General features: G+C 37.0%; 1 non-coding gene across 1 annotated transcript; it reads left to right on the top strand.

Annotated features, from left to right (window-relative positions):
• The first annotated feature begins 13,203 nt into the window (after positions 1-13,203).
• On the top strand, positions 13,204-13,307 carry LOC122240646. Its single transcript, XR_006220421.1, has one exon. It is a non-coding gene; the product is annotated as a U6 spliceosomal RNA (small nuclear RNA).
• The last annotated feature ends 6,301 nt before the right edge of the window (positions 13,308-19,608 follow it).

The raw sequence follows: 19,608 nt of genomic DNA, 5'->3' as shown, positions 1-19,608 counted from the left end.
ATTTGAAAGTTTATTGACATTTCCTCTACACTTATTTATTTTTGTTAACCTTACTAATACATTTATTTTTGTTGTTGTTTCTTTCAGTATTTCCCATCTTAAATCAGAGGTAATAAAAGACTTAAAACTATAAACTTTTGTTTGAAATTCTCAAAACTAAATAAGCATAAAAACATTTAAGTGACTTTCAAGTGATGAAGCTGGTGAGGAGTTATTTGCTTCTCTCTCACTAGTTTCTGAGCTACTTGAAACAAGACTGTTTTTTCTTCCTCTCTCTGTCTCTGTCTCTCTGCCCTTTCTCTCCATCTTTCTTCCTTTTTATTTTCTTTTAAATATTTTTTTGAATGTTTATTTGTTTTTTGAGAGACAGAGGGCAAGTAAGGGAGAGGCAGAGACAAAGGGAGACACAGAATCTGAAGCAGGCTCCAGGCTCTGCACTGTCATCATAGAGCTGGATGCAGGTGTCAAACCCACAGACTGTGAGACCATGACCTGAGCCGAAGTAGGACCTTAACCAACTGAGCTACCCAGGTGCCCCCTTCCTTTTTTTTCTACCAAATATGTTGCTTGAAATTGTATAGATGTTAAACTTTTCTGGAACAGAACGGAATTATTACTGCTTTCAATATTGTTGTGTAGATCGTTCAGGCTGATTTGTTTGACTAAGAATTATGATTGGAACCATTTGGAATCTACATACGTATGCGTGATTAAAAAGATTTCTAGAGGTTCCTTACTTTTGATAGCATGGCTTTTATTTAAATCAACTTAGCTGAATGTATTGTAAGTTAAGTTTGGGATTGAACAATTGTAAAAGATGATTGATAGAAGCCATTATATAAGTATGTCAAAGTAATTCTTCATAAACTGGCTTAGGAATGACATAACAGCATTTTACAATTAAAATGAAGTTCAAATTGAGACATCTGAAAATGTAACTGACAGGGTTTTACTCTTTCTGTCTTTGAAAGCAAAGTGATCAGTCATGTTCTGGCAAATTAATTACATGCATGAGACTTATCTTTAAATATTTAAAATATCTCAGTTTAAATCTCTTTTTAAAATACCGTAATTCTTCTCCACTACACAGCCAACTCTACTGAGATAATATATGTGGTCCTGAAAAACCTTCGAAGGTCTTTCACCTCTATCTTTAATACAGAAGAGAGGTGGTTAAAGGAATTTGTTTCAGGTAAGTCATGTAAGTACAAGTAACTATAATCCTCTCTGGCTCACTCTTTAGTTCCACTCCTTGACTAAATACTTGATGGCTCTGTCCTGGATCTCCCCTATGTCTACCGTTATTACTTACTTTCCTAAGCTGACTCTTCTTTCTCCTCTTGTCCTTTGATTGTAGGTAATTTATTGAATTCAATTCTGAGCTCTACGGTTTTGCTCCCCTTAATTTCTTCAACTACTATGACCTAAAATATCCCCACACTGAAGATTTCCAGTTTAATCTCATAAACCCTAACAAATTTCTGAACTCCGTATCTTCTCAATTTCCTGCCAGATGTGCCAACTGGAATTCTCTGCAAACTCAACATCTCTAAAAACTGATCTTACTATCCCTCCTGGGCATTTCTTATTAGAGTATATATTAATGGTTCTCAACTCAAGTTTTAGAGAGGGAACTTGGGGTTATTAGGAGGTGAGGTTGAATCAGAATCATGTCTAGAGGCTTGATTTTCTGGGGCACAGAACTGAGGAAGTGGACATAGAGCAAACAAAGCTTATGGGTGATTTTGCCCAACCTTAATCCTCCACTACTTCCAACTGACAAAGGCTATAGAGCTTGTGGATACGCAAACTCCTTCTTCCATGTCCATCCTTGCAACTGCAATTGCCACCACCATAAGTGACCGAAAGAGAGGAATTTCTTATTTATACCAGAAGGGGAGAAGAGAAAGAACAGGGAGGGGCTAGGGAATTCTGTGGAATGGTCCTAATTCTGAAATATTTCCAACATCTGTTTCATGTTCGTTACTCTCATTCCTCCTACAACTGCCTTTCTTAAGGATTACCAGGATTTCTCTGACTTCTACAATGACCTAATTGTACAATGACCTATAATGACCTAATAAATGACTTCTCTACCTTCAGCCTTTTTTTCTAGTCCCATCTACTCTATATACTGCTGCCAGATGTATAAACATAAGTTATGTAGGTGTGTGCATATGTATTATATATACATATATTTATTATACTTCAATTACATATATATTTATGCTATAATTACATATGTAATAGATAATATATTATTTATATATTAAATATATTATTATATATTTAATGTATGGAATTTAAATGCAATAAAATTAATCAATATTTGGTGCACAATTGGATGAATTTTAAAACTGCATAGTCATGTAACCACCATGACCATCATGGTATAGAATATTCCCATCACTTAAAAAAGTTGTTTCTTCATGCCTCTTTGCAGTGTATCTCCCAGCCTCCAGCCCATGTACACCACTGCTCTAATGTAGTTTAATTTTTTTTATAGAGTTTCAAATAGCTGGAAACATACATCATGTACTGCTTATGTCTGGCTCCTTTCATCGAGTACGGTGCTTTTAAGATTCATCCACATGATTGCATTATCAGTATATTGTTTCTATTTATTGCTTAATATTTTTTTCAAAGTGTACCTATATCACAGTTAATTTATCCATTCATTGTTTGTTGGGCATTTGAATTGTTTCCAACTTTCATTTAATTTTAATCCTACTATTAATGTACACTTATGTTTACATTCTGTTAAATAAATATATAGGGGTAAGATTGCCTTTTCCAAAGTAACTGTACCATTTCACATTTTCTCCACCAATGCTTGGACATTTGTTCCATATCCTTGCCGACATTTGGTATTGTTAGCATTTTAAAATTCAGCTATTCCAGTGGATGTGCAGTGGTTATTTTCTCCTACCCTTTTCATTTTCTTAACAGTGTCTTTTGAAAAGAAAAAGTTTTAATTTTAATGAAGTCGAATTTAGCCATGTTTTTCTTCCATGGTTCATCCATTTTGTGGCATATCTAAAAAAATCTTTGCCTAACCTAAGATCACAAAGATTTTCTCCTTTTCTTCCAGAATTTTTATAGTTTCAATTCCTACATTTAATTCTTACAATTCTTTCAGATAATTTGTGTATATGAAATAAAGTAAGGACCAAAGCTCCTATCATTTGCATGGAAATATCCAATTATTCTAGCATTATTTGTTGAAAAGGTTGTTCTTTGACTATTAAATTACTCAGGCTCTTTTGTCTCATATGTCGATCCTAATGCCAGTATCACACTGTCTTGATTACTAAAGCTTTATGGTAAGCCATAAAATCAGGTATTATAAGTGTTTTAATTTTGTTTTTTCATCAAAAATCCTATTTTCATCAAGAATAATGTTGGCTAGTCTAGGTACCTAGTATTTCCATACAGATCTAACAATTACCTTGTCAGGGCTCCTGCACAGCTCAGTCAATTAAGTGCCTGGCTTTGGCTCAGGTCATGATCTCGCTTCTCGTGGTTTGAGCCTTGCATCAAGTTCTGGGCTAAAGTTCGTAGCCTGAAGACTACTTCAGATTTTGTGTCTCCCTCTCTCTCTGCCCCTCTCCTATTTGTGCGCATGCTCTCTCTCTCCCTCTCTCAAAAATAAATAAACTTTTAAAAAAATAGGAAAAAATTGCCTTGTCAAGTTCTACCAAAAAAAACCCTGATGGATTTTTGATTGAAATTACATCAATTCTATACATCATATTGGGGAAAATTTGAAGTCTTCATACTATTAATCCTTCCAGAAAATTGAATATCTCATTTATTTAGATCTTCTTTAGTTAATTTCGCAATCTTTTCTACTTTATAGGATTTGAACACATTTTGTTAAGTGTGTTTCTAAGTATTTCATATTTTATGCTATTTTAACTGGTCTTTTAAATGTCATCTTCTAGTTATGCCTTGCTAGTATATAGAAATACAATTGATTTTGTATGACTTTGAATTTGCAATCTTGTTAAATCCATTTGTAAAGTTTTGTGGCTTTTTGTAGAATACTTCGGATATTCTATGTAAGCAAACATGCCTTCAACAATTAGGATAGTTTTATTCTTCCATTCCTATTTATATGTTTTTATTTATTTGTTTTATTTGGTTTTTGCCTTATTCCCTTGGCTACATCTTCTAGTACAATGTACAAAAGAAGTGGAAAGAGGGACCATATTTAGCTCTTTCCAAACTCAGGGGGAAAATATTCAGTGTTTAATATTAAGCTATCATGTTAGCTGTAGGTTTCCTGTAGCTGTCCTTTGTCATATTGACAAATTTCTATTCTATTCCTGGTTTACTGAGAGTTTTCAATCAGGAAATGATATTAAATTTTGTCAAATGCTTTTTCTGTATCAATACAGATAATTATGTCATTTTTTTCTTTATAGTCTGTTAGTAGGTGAATTTCACTGAAGAGTTTTCAAATGTTTGAACGAACATTGCATTGCTCAGATAAATTCCACTTGGTCATGTTCTATTTTCTCTCTCTACATTGCTGGATTATGTTATTTTTGCTAAACTTTGCAAGTTATAATTCAATTCATTTGATCTATTTCCTGTCCAATAGCTTGCATTGTTTCTGACAATGCTATCAGTCTTATTTTTGTTTCTCTGTATGTAATTTTTTTTTGTCTGCTTTTAAGATTTCATCACTCTCATTGATTTCTATGCACTTTGGTGTAGTTTTCTTCATGTTTTTTGTGTTTGTGGTTTGTTGAATTTCTTTGAACTGTGGGTTAATAGTTTTCATCAAATTTAGAAAATTTGGGCTATTACTTTTTCAAATACGTTTTCTACCCTTTCTTCTGTCTCCTACCCTCTAGGGATTCCAAATGCATGTAGATTAGGTTGCTTGAAGTTATCACATGAGTCTTTGATATTTTTTTCATATTTTATATACAAGAACTCATATTTCTTACCTTTACTAAAGTTTATTATTCAGCAAATATTTTTAACCATCTAGCATTATGCTGGACACTGGGGATACAGAAGTAAATATGACATACTCCCTGATTTTTTTAAACTTTTTGTTATTATAAAGAATTCCAAATATATACAAAATCAGACAAAAGAGTATAATAAGCCCCTCATATCCCTCACTCCGCCTTAGTAATTATTAACTAGTGACCAGTATTATTTCATTATGTCTTCACACAATCCCTTTTCTAGCTACTATATACATTTTTAACATTTTATTTTGAAATTATAAATTCACAAGAAGTTACAAACATAGAGAATGCATATACCCTTCAACCCAGCTTTCCATAATGGTTGTATTTATAAAAATATATTTTTAAATGTTTATTCATTTTTGAGAGAAATAGAGTGTGAGCCGGGGAGGGGCAGAGAGAGAGGGAGACACAAAATCGGAAGCAGCCTCCAGGCTCTGAGCTGTCAGCACAGAGCCTGACGTGGGGCTCAAACTCACGAACTGCAAGATCGTGACCTGAGCTGAAGTCTGGCACTTAACCAACTGAGATACCCAGACACACCCATAATGGTTATATTTCATATAACTGTAGTACAATATCAAAATCATTGACATTGATACAATGTGTGTATGGTGTTTTGTTTGTTCCTTGTAGTCACATATTGTATTCATTTAACTATCACTGCAATCAAAATACAGAACTGTTTTATCACACAAAGATCTCACATGTATTACCCCTTTATGGGGTAAAACACTCATCATCTTCCTCCTCACCATCCTAACCCTTGGAAATCACTAGTTTAAACACCATCTCTATTATTTTTTCTTAAAACCATACTAAACTGACCATAAATGGATTTCAAAACTGGTACAGGGGTGCCTGACTGGCTCATGCAACTCTTGATCTCAGGATTGTAAGTTTGAGCCCCACATTGGGTGGAGAGATTACTTAAGAAATGAAATCTTGGGGCACCTGGGTGCCAGTTAGGCATCCGACTTTGGCTCATGTCATGATCTCATGGTTTGTGGGTTAGAGCCCCGTGTCGGGGTCTGTGCTGACAGCTCAGAGCCTGGAGCCTGCTTCAGATTCTCTCTCTCTCTGTCTCTCTCTCTCTCTCTCTCTCTGCCCCTCCCCCACTGTGCTCTCGGTGTCTCTCTCTCTCTCTCTCACTCTTTCTCTCTCTCTCTCAAAAATAAATAAATAAACTTAAAAAAATCTTTAAAAAATGGTACAAGTCAACAAGGACAATGTACACAGGAAAAGGTAATAACTCTTAGAAACTGAAAGTGAAATGAATAAGTTATGACTAATTTAATAGACCAGAAAAAGCTAAAGCTTATTCAGAAAGGTGAAAGTCTCTGAGGCAAGCTAGTCACAATGTGTAAATCCAGCAAAGCTTGGAAGTTGGAAACACCAGTTACACTGAATTGGGGTAGGGCACAAGAGAGTCTGAAAATGAGAAGATTGTTCAAAAAGCCATATAAATAGTAGCTCAAATCCCAGATCCACTCCCATGCTATGCTCAGGCAGGAAAGACTCTATGCCCCAGCAGAGGATTAGAGTTTATTTTCTAGAAAAGTTGAAAATGGGGGACACCATTACAGATGAAGACAAATATATCATTATAAATACAGAAAAGCAAAGTAAAAGTCTGCATATCAACAGTGGGCCCTCTTGGCTCCTTTAATTATAAATGCATAGTTAGTAACACATCTTTTATACGACAGGACAGTGTAGGATTCCTCTCTAGAAAACTGACCAACTTGAGAAAAGGAATTTTCAGATATTGATAGTCTTCAAAATGGTTCTCCAAAGAAACAAGTCAGCCAGATGACACTACAGTGAAATCCAGAAGTGGAGAAATATGCAATCTGCTTTTTGCTCTCTTTTAAGATGAATGGGAGAACAACAATCACCAAACACGAGAGGAAATCCTCCGATATGAAAGCAGAGATAAAAATAATAAAATCATTGAAACAGAGATGATGAAAGAAATAGGAGAAAACTTTCTGTAAAATTTATAAAGAAATGAAATTGCATTATGTAAGAATAAGAGGCAGTGAGATTCAGAGAACAAAGCTAGCCTTGAAAATTAAAAAGATAAAGGGGCAGAAATAAGAAATTTAAAGGAGAATTTGGAAGATAAATTTGGAGAAAAAAAATATTAGATAAAACAAATATCTAGGCTATGGGAAGTAATAAAACTGATTTTCCTTATAAACCTTTCACTTTTTAAAGTATGTAACAGGTTTTTAAAAATTGAATGTGTAAGAACCAGGCTGGAAATTGCGGATTAAACCAACCAGATCTGCAACTTCTTAAGAAACTGGACTCCTTCCTTGGAAGAGAAGAGAGTGTGTAGTGGGCAAAAGGTAACTGATTAAGGACTACTATCTTGACTCACCTGTGGAGATAAGATTCTATCTAGACTACGCTGGTGAGGCTGGTTTTCAAGTGAGCATTGACTCTTTTATTTGAGGCCATGTGCTATCAGGTACTAGAGATATTGCAGAGAATGATAAGGCAGAGAATCTGTAGGAAGGTTTCAAATTGTGGTTATAAAATGCCAATAAAATATAAGAGGGCTGGTATCCTGCTGAGATGGGCTACATCACCACAATTATAGAAGGTTTTCAGCATCCAGGATTAGTAACTGACATGGTCTCCAAGTTGTCAGTGCATGAATTTTGGTAGCAGAAGGATATTTATTTATTTTTATTTATTTTATTTTAGAGAGAGAGAGCATGAGTGGAGGAGAGGGGCAGAGTGGAGGAGAGGGAGAAGGAGAGGTAGGGAGGGAGGGAGGGAGGGAGGGAGGGAGGGAGAGAGAGAGAGAGAGAGAGAGAGAGAGAGAGAGAGAGAGAGAGAGAGAATCTCAAGCAGGGTCCATGCTCAGCATGGAGCCCAATGCAGGGCTCGATCCCACGACCCTGGGATCATGATCTGAGCCAAGATCAAGAGTTGGATGCTCAACTGACTGAGCCACCCAGGCACCCCAGAAGGATATTTAATAACATAGACAAAAAAAGCCAATTAAAGATGTCCATATTCACATTAAACTTTAAGCAACATTTTTAGTGAGCCATGAGACAACAAAATGCTATGGAGCATAGCTTAAGAAATTAGCCATAATTAGAGCTGGTTACTGCCAAAGCAATTGACAACAAAGCTTTACTGAGTGGTCTTAGCTGATATTGAATTATATACATGTGTAGTCCCTTTTCTCCTAAATTATACACTGATTCATTCAACAAACACCACCAGCAGTTATTCATTCAATTCAATTCATTTCAATTCAATTCAATTCAATTCAGTTCAATTCAGTTCAATTCAATTCATTCAATAAACCACCAGCAGTAATTAGGTACTGTGATAGGTACCAAAGCTGCAAAGAAAATGACCAGATATAGTCTTTGACTTTGTGGAGTTTATAATTCAGTGCGGCAATTGATAAGTACTTCCAAGAAAGGTCATGGTCACTGGAAGGAAGTGGCTAGGGTAATAGTGACTTAATCCACTCATAACTCAGAGAAGACTTCTTTGAGAAAGTGAGATTTGAACTGAGAACTAATGGATAAGTAAATAGAAGGGTGGGTGTCAAAGTGTTTTAGGCAGAGGAACAGTATGTGTCAAGGCCTTGGGACAGAATAGAGCATGATGCCCTCAAGGAAGTGAAAGGTCATCTATGGCCAGTATGTGCTGATAAAGAAAAACAAACCTGCTGCAGACTGAATGGTAGGTAGAAGTCGGGTTGTACATGACAAAGAGGTATATTGTGGATCAGGGGCTTTATCCCAAAAGTAATGGGAAGATGTTGAAGAGTTTGAAGCAGAATCTGAGTTTTCAATTCTTGAAATATTTCCCTGACTTCTTTGTGATGAACTGAGGATTGGAGAAAAGAAAAAGTAAATTCAACTGACTCGGTGGCTCAGTCAGTTAAGCGTCTGACTTTAGCTCAGGTCATGATCTCATGGTTCGTGGGTTCAAGCCCCATGTCGGGCTCTGTGCTGACAGCTGGAACCTGGAGACTGCTTCAGATTCTGTGTCTCTGTCTCTCTCTGCCCCTCTCCTGCTCATTCTCTCTCTGTCTCTCTCTCTCTCAAAATAAATAGACATTAGAAAGAAATTTTTAATTGAAAGTAAATTCAGGAAAGCCTGTTGGGAATTTCTGCAGTTTGCTAAACCATTCATTGAATTTGTTTCTTATGTTTGGTTCTTTATTTTCCTTAATAGGAAATTAGGTATAGGAAATAGAAAATTTCCTTGATAAGCTTTTAAGATTTAAACAGTTGTTTCTTAGGTGGTCAAGAAACCCAAATCGCTGCAATCTGAAATCATACTTGGTAACCAACAAATCATGGGTGAGGATCAGGTGTGTGTGTGAGCGCGGGCATGCGTGGTGAGGAGAGGTCAGGAAGGGCAGGAAGTGTAAATGCTGGTTCACTCCAGCATCCTTTATTTCTCTCCCTATTTGTCCTCCTGTCCTCAGGGATCTCTTGCTTGAGGCACGGGGCTTGTCATCTCTGATGTTTTGTGTAAAGCACTCAGCTATCACAGAGTAGCAGAACTTCCTTCATGAACTATCAACCTGTCTCTTTTGTAATTTTATTATTTTAAGCTTAAACATGAATACGTAACCTGGGGTCGAAAGGTCCAAATTTTGACAAGAAAATGGATTCGGCAAGTTAAGGGCATGCCCTCATTTTCCCTGATATAAACCGTTTGCCTAATTTTAAGTGTATAATATCAATCAAATTAGTTTAGGAAGTGAAAAGTTTCAAATAAGATCTGAAATTCCTCTATCAGAAAATTGCAAATATATATATTTTTACTTTTATTTGAGACTGATCTACTTAGAATATATTGGAGAGAGGCTTATATAGTTATATAAGCAGAAAACTCAATCTATGTCGATTCAATGTCCATTGTATTCAATCAGTATATGACTGATGGTTCAATCACTGCCTATTCATTCATTTACACAAGTAGTTATGGAGCAGCACTGCTACAAGAGATCTTTGCTCTCAAGAGGTTCTTTCAGGTTGAGTGATATAAATTGCCAATGATAATGTAAACGGCAATTACAGTGGGTAAATACAGTTTAGAAGCTAGCAGGACACCAATAAAGGCATTTAACTCAGACTTGGAAGTGATCTTAGAGCCCTGAAGACCTGAGAGAAGGGTTCCTTTGGGTGCATAGAATTCTACCAGCCACTGCAGGGGAGAAGAGTATCTAAAGCAGAGTATTCTAAAACAAAGAGTGCATGGCCCATTTGAAGGATTAAGAGTAGTTCCATGTGAGAAACTGTGAGGGTTGAGGAAATAACAGGGACTGAGGCTGGAGAGGTAAGCAAGGGCCAGATCATGATGGCAGCCATGGTAAGGAGTTTGGGGTCTTAATTACTCTGTGGGAAAAGGAGAGACATACAAAATCTTAAACAGATTACTATAGTCAGATTTGCACCTTGGACACACATCACCCTGACTATAAGGCAAAGGATGGACTGGAGGTAAGCAAATCACCTAGGAAATGATTAAAGTAATCTAAGAGATAGTGGTGTCCACTATCCAATGGGGAGAAGTAGATGGAATAAGGAAAAATTTAGGAATAAATTAATAGGACTGAATGATTTATTTGGATGAGGAGGTAAGCTAAGGGAGAGGAAAGAGTCAAAGATCATGCCCCAGATTCCGGTTAGAAAACTGGGTGGATAGATTTGGGAGTGTTGAGTGTTTGGTGTCAGGCAAATACTTAAAATGAGATTTCTAATAAAAAATTACATTTACTCAATGGGGGTGGGTGAATAGGTGAAAGGGGAGTATTTTATCATCAAAAACTCTTTCATTTGTGAATGATATAAAACCTCACTCAAGCAATCAAGGACATGTATTGGCTCACATTACGGAAAAATCCAGATGTATATTTAAGGTTTCAGACCCATCTGCATCCAGATCCAGAGACTTAAATGAATTAATCAGGATTCCATGTTTGTGTGCTTTCCACAGTGATAGCCTCATTTTTCTGACCCCCAGCAACCCTGTGCTTATATCATTTTCATTGCCCAGCAACCTCAGCAGACAGAACATAATTATTCCTTGATGGCTTCAACATAAGTCCTAGCAAAGAATCTCTTGGGCTCTATTTGACCTGATTTAGGTCATGTGGATATCTCTAATTTAACCCCTGTGGCCAGATTGAAGGGGTGAAAATGTCTACTGCAGTGATATAAGTCACACTTTTGTAAGATAAACAAGGGAAAACTGAGAAAAATAGCCAGGCAGGTGGTAGGAAATTAAAGCACTGGGAAACAAACTTGACTATACTCAAGAGGGAGGAAATGGTCAGGTGTGGCTAATGACAGAGTTCAGTCAACTAAGAAAAGAATTTAAAAGATTAGTTTGGTTTAGCAACAAAATGATGATTTATAACCTTGGCAAAGGAGTTTCAATACGTGGTAGGTCAGAAGAGAAAACAGAATGACACACATGAGAAACTGGTAAAGTGGGGGAGGCTGGGAGAATAGACAACTCTTTTGACGGTGAGGAAGAGGTAAGCAGCGGGATGGTGGTCACGTTCACAATTGCAGCTGCATTATTCTGGGAGCAAGTAAACGACCACAGACAGTCAAAATAAAGGGTGGCTGCCACCACCACTCTCAGCATCTCCTGGCTCTGCCTCTGCATTTTTGCCATGCAAGCCTGGTGTCTCATTTTGAGGCAGAGGAGAATGACACTCACCATCTTGACAATAACAACAATAAAAGATAGTCAGTGACAGAAACAATGGCCACATTAACTTCTAACATAGCAGGGCAGAAGGGATTTGAGACTATTTAAGAATGAAAGAATGAGGGGCACCTGGGTGGCTCAGTCAGTTAAGTGTCCAACTCTTGATTTTGGCTCAGGTCATGATTTCACGGTTCATGGGTTTGAGCCCCACATCGGTCTTTGTGCTGTGTCAGCACGAAATCTGCTTGGAATTCTCTCTCCCTCTCTGTCTACCCCTACTCCACTCATGCTCTCTCCCTCCTTCCCTCTCTCTCCTTCTCTCTCTCTCTCTCAAAATAAATCTTTAAAAATTTTTTAAAAAGAATGAAAAAAGTATATATGACACAGTAATGACTTACCAGGATTTTTAATGAAGCCTATTCATTTCTAATTTATGAGAATCCATCATTAAATTTTTTAGGTCCATTTACAATATTCATGTGTGTGTCAAAATGGCACTGTAGTTATTAAATGGGCTTTGGAATTAGAGAGATTCAAAAGTGGCTCTAATGCTACCTACTTGTGATTCTTGGAAAAATTATCAAAGTTCTCTGTATCTTGACTTTCTCATTGGCAAAGGATGGCTAAGAATAATAATATCCACTACATACACATGCTCTGAGGATTAAATTACATAATTTAAGAAAAGAACTTATCACCATGAGGATCACATATAAAGTATTCAATCATGTTTACTACTATGGCTGTTGTCATTACATCTTTTATTTAGTCCCTTTTCACTGTGCATTAACTAATTAGTATATTTAAATGGTAAGTTTTGTTCAACAATACATGATAATAAGTATAGTGAAAAGTTTTTATCAATTTGTGGCATGCAAACTGCACTTTTAAAGTTTATTTATTTTTATTTATTTGAGAGAGACAGACAGTGTGAGTCGGGGAGGGGCAGACAGGGAGAGAGACAATCCCAAGCAAACTCTGTGTTGCCAGCACAGAGCCTGATGTGGGCAGGAACTCAGGAAACCCTGAGGTCATGACCTGAGCGGAAACCAAGAGTAGGAGGCTTTAGCCAGGTGAGCTACCCAGGTGCCCTGCAAACTACACTTTTATATTTACATTCCAGTATATTATTTGGTCATCATTAACTACAATAACAAAATGCAAGAGAGAAAAAAAAGAAAGAAAAGAAAAAAACAGGGTGCCCATTTTCTTTGTCCAATCAGATAACATTGCTTTTATTAACTTAAAACTCAATTTCTATAGTTATAGCATCTATTAGCACTCACTCATTTTTAGCTCTTTCGCTAAATGTAAATCCATGGTGTCCTTGATTCATGTCCCAGTGAATTCTAGATTTGCACTGGAGCTTGGTCTTGATTTAGTAAATGCCTTCAACTTCTTTGTTTATAAAATGACAACCAAAATATTGGCACTTTAGTGATAATAATGAGGTTCTTTTTCACACACTATAATTTTCTCCTGATCTGTATCAAAAGACTATTGAGTGATTGCTTCGCCAGTACATATACTAAAATTGGAAGCATACAGAGATTGGCACAGCCTCTGTGCAAGGATGACACACAAATTCATGAAGCATTCCATAAAAAAGACAAAACAAACAAACAAACAAAAACTACTGATGAAGAAAAAAAACCTAAATTATGGTTCTGACCGCTAATGATGAATTTACAGCATAGTAGCATCTCACATGGGAATTAGTTTTAAGGTTAGTACTTAAGGTAAAATGAAATGAAATAAATAATGCCCTTGCAAATGAACTTCCAGTAAAATATCCATTAAATCCAATACAGTTTTCCCTCCGGTCTTAGAATAGAACTGTTTTTTTGGTTAAGCAACAGGCGACAGTTGGCATTAATGTCTCAGAATAAAAGTATTTACTGCATGTTTAAAAAATGAGGATTATAGTTACTGCAGCAAGATGCTTACACTCAGGTAGTTGAGAAGGAGATAACTGGGGAATTGCAGATTCGTATCTTCCATTTCATGCTTACTGGGGGCTGTAAGCTCATCCTGTGGACAGTGGATACAATTAGCTGATCTCTCTCTCTGCTCTCTGCACATGTATAATTGAATTTATTTAAGTTACGGAAGCATACCATGCTACTTCTTTATCATGTTTAGCAGATGACATCAGTATACTAGATCCTTTAACATGTTTGAGCAATCTTTTCATAATCATATATGAGAGTTAGACAATATCACTAGCAAGTTTTTTTTAACGCATTGATTGAAACCAACCAACAAGGAAAAAATACTAACAATTTGGCAGAAGTATTGCCCAAAGTATGCTACAAGTATAACAATGACAAAAGATAAATCATAGGATCAAAATATTTAGACTAGTTGTTTGCTGGGCGCTCCCAGTGTAGCTGCGATGCACAAGAATCTGGAAACATCTTTGTCTTTTTGATATGGGGGTGGAAGAGCTTGGGAAAAGGGGTATTACAAAGCTATATGACCACATGGAATGCACTAATTGGTGCTGCATATGCTGAAGTGAAATTATCTTGGCAATTGAGATAGAAGTATTGCCTGCAAAAGCAGAATTCTCCTACCAGTACAGCTTTAGAAGATATCCAAGCACACATTTTACATATTATACCACTAATATTCCTTTTTTTTTTTTTTTTTTTTTTGCTAGGAGCAATGTTATTTAACCTATACAAATATACTACAGATGAATAAATGGTGTGTTGGACTCTACAGTTAAAATTGAAAGATTAGTATTTTTTCCCTTTCGGAGGATGGACTCACTATATGGTCATATATGGATAGACTCATGGGCTTCTATGTAAATAAAATAACAAAGAGTACGTATATATGTATGTATGTAGGCAAAAGGGAGAAATGCATTCTCTTTTTTCTTCCTAGGCCTGTACTGACTTATGTTATCTTGATAGGTCCACTTTTTTGGCTATTATTTTAAATAGTTAACATGCTGTTGCAAAAATTTATTTGAGGAAAATGTGTAGACTAAGATTCAAAAAGAAGGAGGAGGGGCACCTGGATGGCTCAGTCGGTTGAGCGTACGACTTCAGCTCAGGTCATGATCTCACGGTTTGGCTTGTGGGTTTGAGCCCGGCATCAGGCTCTGGGCTGACAGCTCAGAGCCTGGAGCCTGCTTCAGATTCTAGTGTCTCCCTCTCTGTCTGCCCCTCCCCCACTTGTGCTGTGTGTCTCTCTCAAAAATAAATAAACATTAAAAAAAATTTAAAAAAAAAAGAAAAAAGAAGGAGGAGGAAAAAAAGGAAGAAAGGGGGAAAGAAACAATTAAGTATTAAGTATATTACTTTACTTATGAAATTGTAATAAATTGACAGTGGAGTAAAGTCATAAGGTTAAATAAACTACAAAATTTAAAAACCACAACAAATTAAATCTAAAATAATAACAAACACCCATTTTTGTCTCTCTGTGTGTGTCTAGAAATGTTAACACTTACTAAATAGAGTAATATTTTGAGGACATCAGAGTTGAGTTTATTTTACTTTGTAAAATATATGGTTCCCTTACAGAGATGTCTGGAGTGTAATAAATCAGTGTTTGATTATAAAAAGCCCTCAATTCAGAGTAATTTAAGTAAGTTTTAAATGACAAGTACATAGATTTTTCATGCATTTCTAATTCTGATGTTAAGGCTGAATTATGATGAATCAGGTTTTAATCAGGCATTTTGTAAATAAAGCACTAAAATCTTTTTCACATAAATAAATGGTACAAAAAAATCTCACTACCAAGGGAGTTTTAAAGTACAATACTTACTACATACTCTCTGGACTAGCATACTTCTGGACTAGCCTACTTCTGAAGGAAGGAAGGAAGGAAGGAAGGAAGGAAGGAAGGAAGGAAGGAAGGAAGGAAGGAATTTAGGAATATATTTTAGAAGTATTCTTCCCTAGGAACTTCATTGAAAATTCTGAAAAACCAAATAAAGTACATTCTGTAATGTCAGTGACTTTATACTTCTTATCTACATTCAAATAAAAGTTGTAATCAATAAGAAATAATTGTTCAAATAGTGACTTAATTGAATATTGCTTGTGTATATATTCTCTCATTTGATATTAAAAAAAATTTAAGCTAGTATTAGTTTAACCTTCCTTCACCCCAAATATGTAGATGAAACTCTGTTTCAGAAAGTTAAGTAACTCACCAAAGATTATACACTTTTGGAGAGTGTGTTGAGGGAGAGGCCGGTCTCTGATTACAAAGCTCTTTACTCTGTACCACACGGAAACCTTGTTATTTTTAAAAACGAACCATCTCTAGGATTGGTTTCTAGAAGTCTAGATTCCATACTAATATGTCAGTTTTTCCAGACAGATTTCATGGGTTGGTTGGAGGTGGGAAGACAAGAGAAGATGAGGTTCTTGGATTCTTTTATGTTCCACTGCTTCTAGTGTTAGCCACAACAGAGACAAACAATGAAAGTAACAAATAGAAACTATTCCTGGACCGTGATTTTAAATTGCATACTAGTTGGAGGGAGCACATGTTTTCCGTTTTCCCAAGTTCTTTCCTTAGTCTTTTCTCTCTTCTTCCACTGGCCTGTTCTTGCAAGAGGAGGGGGAGGAAGCTGGGAGAGGAGGAGGAAAGATACCTATCTGTGAGAGTGAAAACAGGGATCACAGGGCTCCCTTACTCAGATTCCACTTGGCTTTTCAGGATCTTCCTATCCTCAGGCCTCTCTCATACGATTCGGTTCCCCTTCTGTTCACCAGGTCAGAGCTGTTTGCCGTACAGAGGCAGGTTGGGACCTTCCTTGTGATCAGTGGGGTTATAGTGATGCACTGGAAGTCAATAGGTGGCTTCTAGATCTAGATTGGAGAGAGGAAGTACCAGAGGCTCATTTTAGCCCACCAGCTTGCGTTGTGCTTGCCAGTATACGACTGCTCATTTATCTCTGCTTCCCAGTTCAAAATTCAGGAGGGTTGACTAGACATCTCCAGAATCCCAAAATACTTGTTTTATTGTCATTGTTGCTACTAAGAAAGCAGAATATTCTGAAGAGAATATGTTAATAAAGTTTGGTCCCTTGAAAGACTCTAAGATAATTTTAAGAAAGTAAAAAAATGTGTTATGTTTTCGATTTTCTCCAGTGACTGCAATAACTAAAATGGGAATATTTCCAGACCTTGCTTTTGGGAACATATAAATCAAAGGCAGTAATAAAAAAAAACTGGATAATTTTGTAAGTTTCGCAGCCTGACAGTATTCCTTTAAAAACTGCAAATCCTTGACACATTATAGTTTAAGAATATGCTTTCACATGTCTAATTGCTAGCTGATAGAAAGACATGAATCTGCTTGGAATCCAAAGTTTCCATCTGTCTAGCTGATCCCTTCAATGTGAGTTTGCTAATAATGAATTTTATTTTAAAAAATGAACATACTACATTAGCATATGAAAATGTGTTTTTCATTTTTTCTGAAGGTTTTAGTGTGATTATAACCTGCAAATCACCTAATCCCAGATTCTTCAGCCTAGATCGCTTTCCCTGGCCAGGCACTCTTGCAGTAGAGTGAATCCTCTGCTTTTTTTTTTTTTTTAATGTTTATTTTTGAGAGAGAGACAGACAGAGCGTGAGTGAAAGAGGGGTAGAGGGAGAGGGAGGCAGAATCTGAAGCAGGATCCAGGCCTTGAGCCATCAGCACAGAGCCTGATGCAGGGCTTGACCTCACAAACTGTGAGATCATGACCTGAGCTGAAGTCAGACACTTAACCAACTGAGCCACTCAGTCTCCCCCAGCATCTGCTGCTTTTATTGCAGAGCCATTATTTCAGTAGCAGTTGGAAAACTACTGGTGTAATCATGGTTGATGGACTGCACCCCTCAGTAGATTGTTGGTTCCATGAATGAAGGGATCACATCTGTTTTGTTCACCATATTCCTGTCATCCAGCATAGAGCCCAATATATGACAAGTAAACTTCAGGCAAAATCAACATATCACATTTACAATGCAGATATTAGAATCAACTCTATTTAAACCAAACATTAAAGAAATTTGCAAGGTTGGAGGGGTGCCTGGGTGGCTCAGTCAGTTAAGCGTCCGACTTCGGCTCAGTTCATGATCTCACAGTTCATGGATTCGAGTCCCATGTTGGGCTCTGCACTGACAGCTCAGAGCCTGAAGCCTGCTTCAGATTCTGTGTCCCCCCCCCCCCCCACCTTCCCGCCTCTCTCTCTGCCCCTCCCCCGCTCATGCTCTGTCTCTCAAAAATAAATAAACATTTAAAAAACATTTAAAATAAATTTGCAAGATTGGATAATTTAATCATTTATGTTTAAAGCAATTATTGTTAGGTATAAGAACTTACTGTTGTCCTTTTGTTACATGTTTTCTCTTGTAGATCCTTTGTTCTTTGCTTCCTCTTCTGTTGTCTCTCTTGGTGATTTAATTACTTTTCTTGGAGGTATGCTTTGACTCCTCTATCATAACCTTTTGTGAACCTACTACAAGCTTTTCTTTTGTGGTTACCATGAGGCTTACATAATAAGTTTGGCATAGCCTTTTTGCGGTTCAACCTATTTGGGAATTCATGAATCTGGATACCTACTTCTCTCCCCATGTTTGCAAAGTTTTCATCTATTTCTTTAAATAGACTTTCTGTCCCTTTTTATTGTCTCCTTCCAGGATTCCCATAATGTATACATTGATTCTTTTGATCCCATGCCATCAAAAAAAGGTAGACTTTATTTTTCATTCTTTTTTTTTCCTCCTAACTAGGTCATTTCAAATGATCTATCTGAATTCATTGATTTTCTCCTGTTTTGTTGAGTATGTTATTGAAGCTCTCTATCGAATTCTTCAGTTCAGTATTCTTCTTCAACTTTAGAATTTCTGTTTGTTTGTTTTTTTACTTCTTTGTTGAACTTCTCATTTGGGTCATGCCTTGTTTCCCTAATACTGTGTAGTTGTCTGTGTGTTCTTGTAGTTCACTCAATTTAAGAAGACTATTCTGCATTCTTTGTCAGACAGTTCATAGATTTCTATTTCCTTAGGGTCACTTACTGGAGCTTTATTAGTTTCCTTGGACAGTGTCATGTCTACCGGATCCTTTGTGATCCTTGTATCCTTACATTGGCGTATGTGCTTTTGAGTAGAGTCTCCTCTACTAGACTTTATAGGTTTGTTGGCAAGGAAAGACCTTAGCCACTCCTCTTAGCTTGGACTACTAGATGGATCAGCTGGTAGTGTCTGTAAATAGGCAGGGTTTGCCATTGTGGTCTCTATGGGCAAGGCCACTGCCCGTGCTCTGAGGTCAGGTGAAGAGTGCCATGGTTGGGTTCTGCAGTCAGGCATGATTGCTGTTTGGACTCCCTGACTGAGTGGGGCTACAGTCTGTGCTCCATGATTGCATGGGGTCACTGGCTGGGTTCTGTGTCTGGATGAGGCTGCAGGCTCTGTTCAGCAGTTGGGTAGAGCCGTATGCTAAGCTTCACTGCTGGGTTGGGTGGTAGACTGGACTCCATGGCTGAATGGTACTATGGGCTATACTCTGAGGCTGTTCAGGATGATTGTTCAGGCTCCCTGGTTATCTGGGGCCAGAGAGTATACACCACAGTTGGGCATGGTTGCTGGCTTGTCTCCCTGACCATAAAGCCCATGGGATGTACTCTGCAGCTGCTGAGTATCTGTGACCACTCTTCCCAGAAGGGCTGTCTATGTTCAGCAGTTGGGCTGAAAGGCAAATTTGGTCCCCAATCTGGGAAAACACTATTGGTAGGCATGTAAATTAATACAGTTGCTCTGGAAAACAGAATTGAGTTTCCTCAAAAAATTTTAAATAGAACAATTATTTGATCCAGCAATCCAATTTCTAAGCATATGTCAACAAATAAAAAAAGGAAAAAAAATGAAGTCACTATCTTGAAGAGATATCT

The sequence above is a fragment of the Panthera tigris genome, chromosome B4, assembly GCF_018350195.1.
Source record: "Panthera tigris isolate Pti1 chromosome B4, P.tigris_Pti1_mat1.1, whole genome shotgun sequence".
Classification (NCBI taxonomy): Eukaryota; Metazoa; Chordata; class Mammalia; order Carnivora; family Felidae; genus Panthera; species Panthera tigris.
The sequence above is the reverse complement of the archived record's forward strand: the minus strand, read 5'-3'. Positions and strand labels throughout refer to the sequence as shown.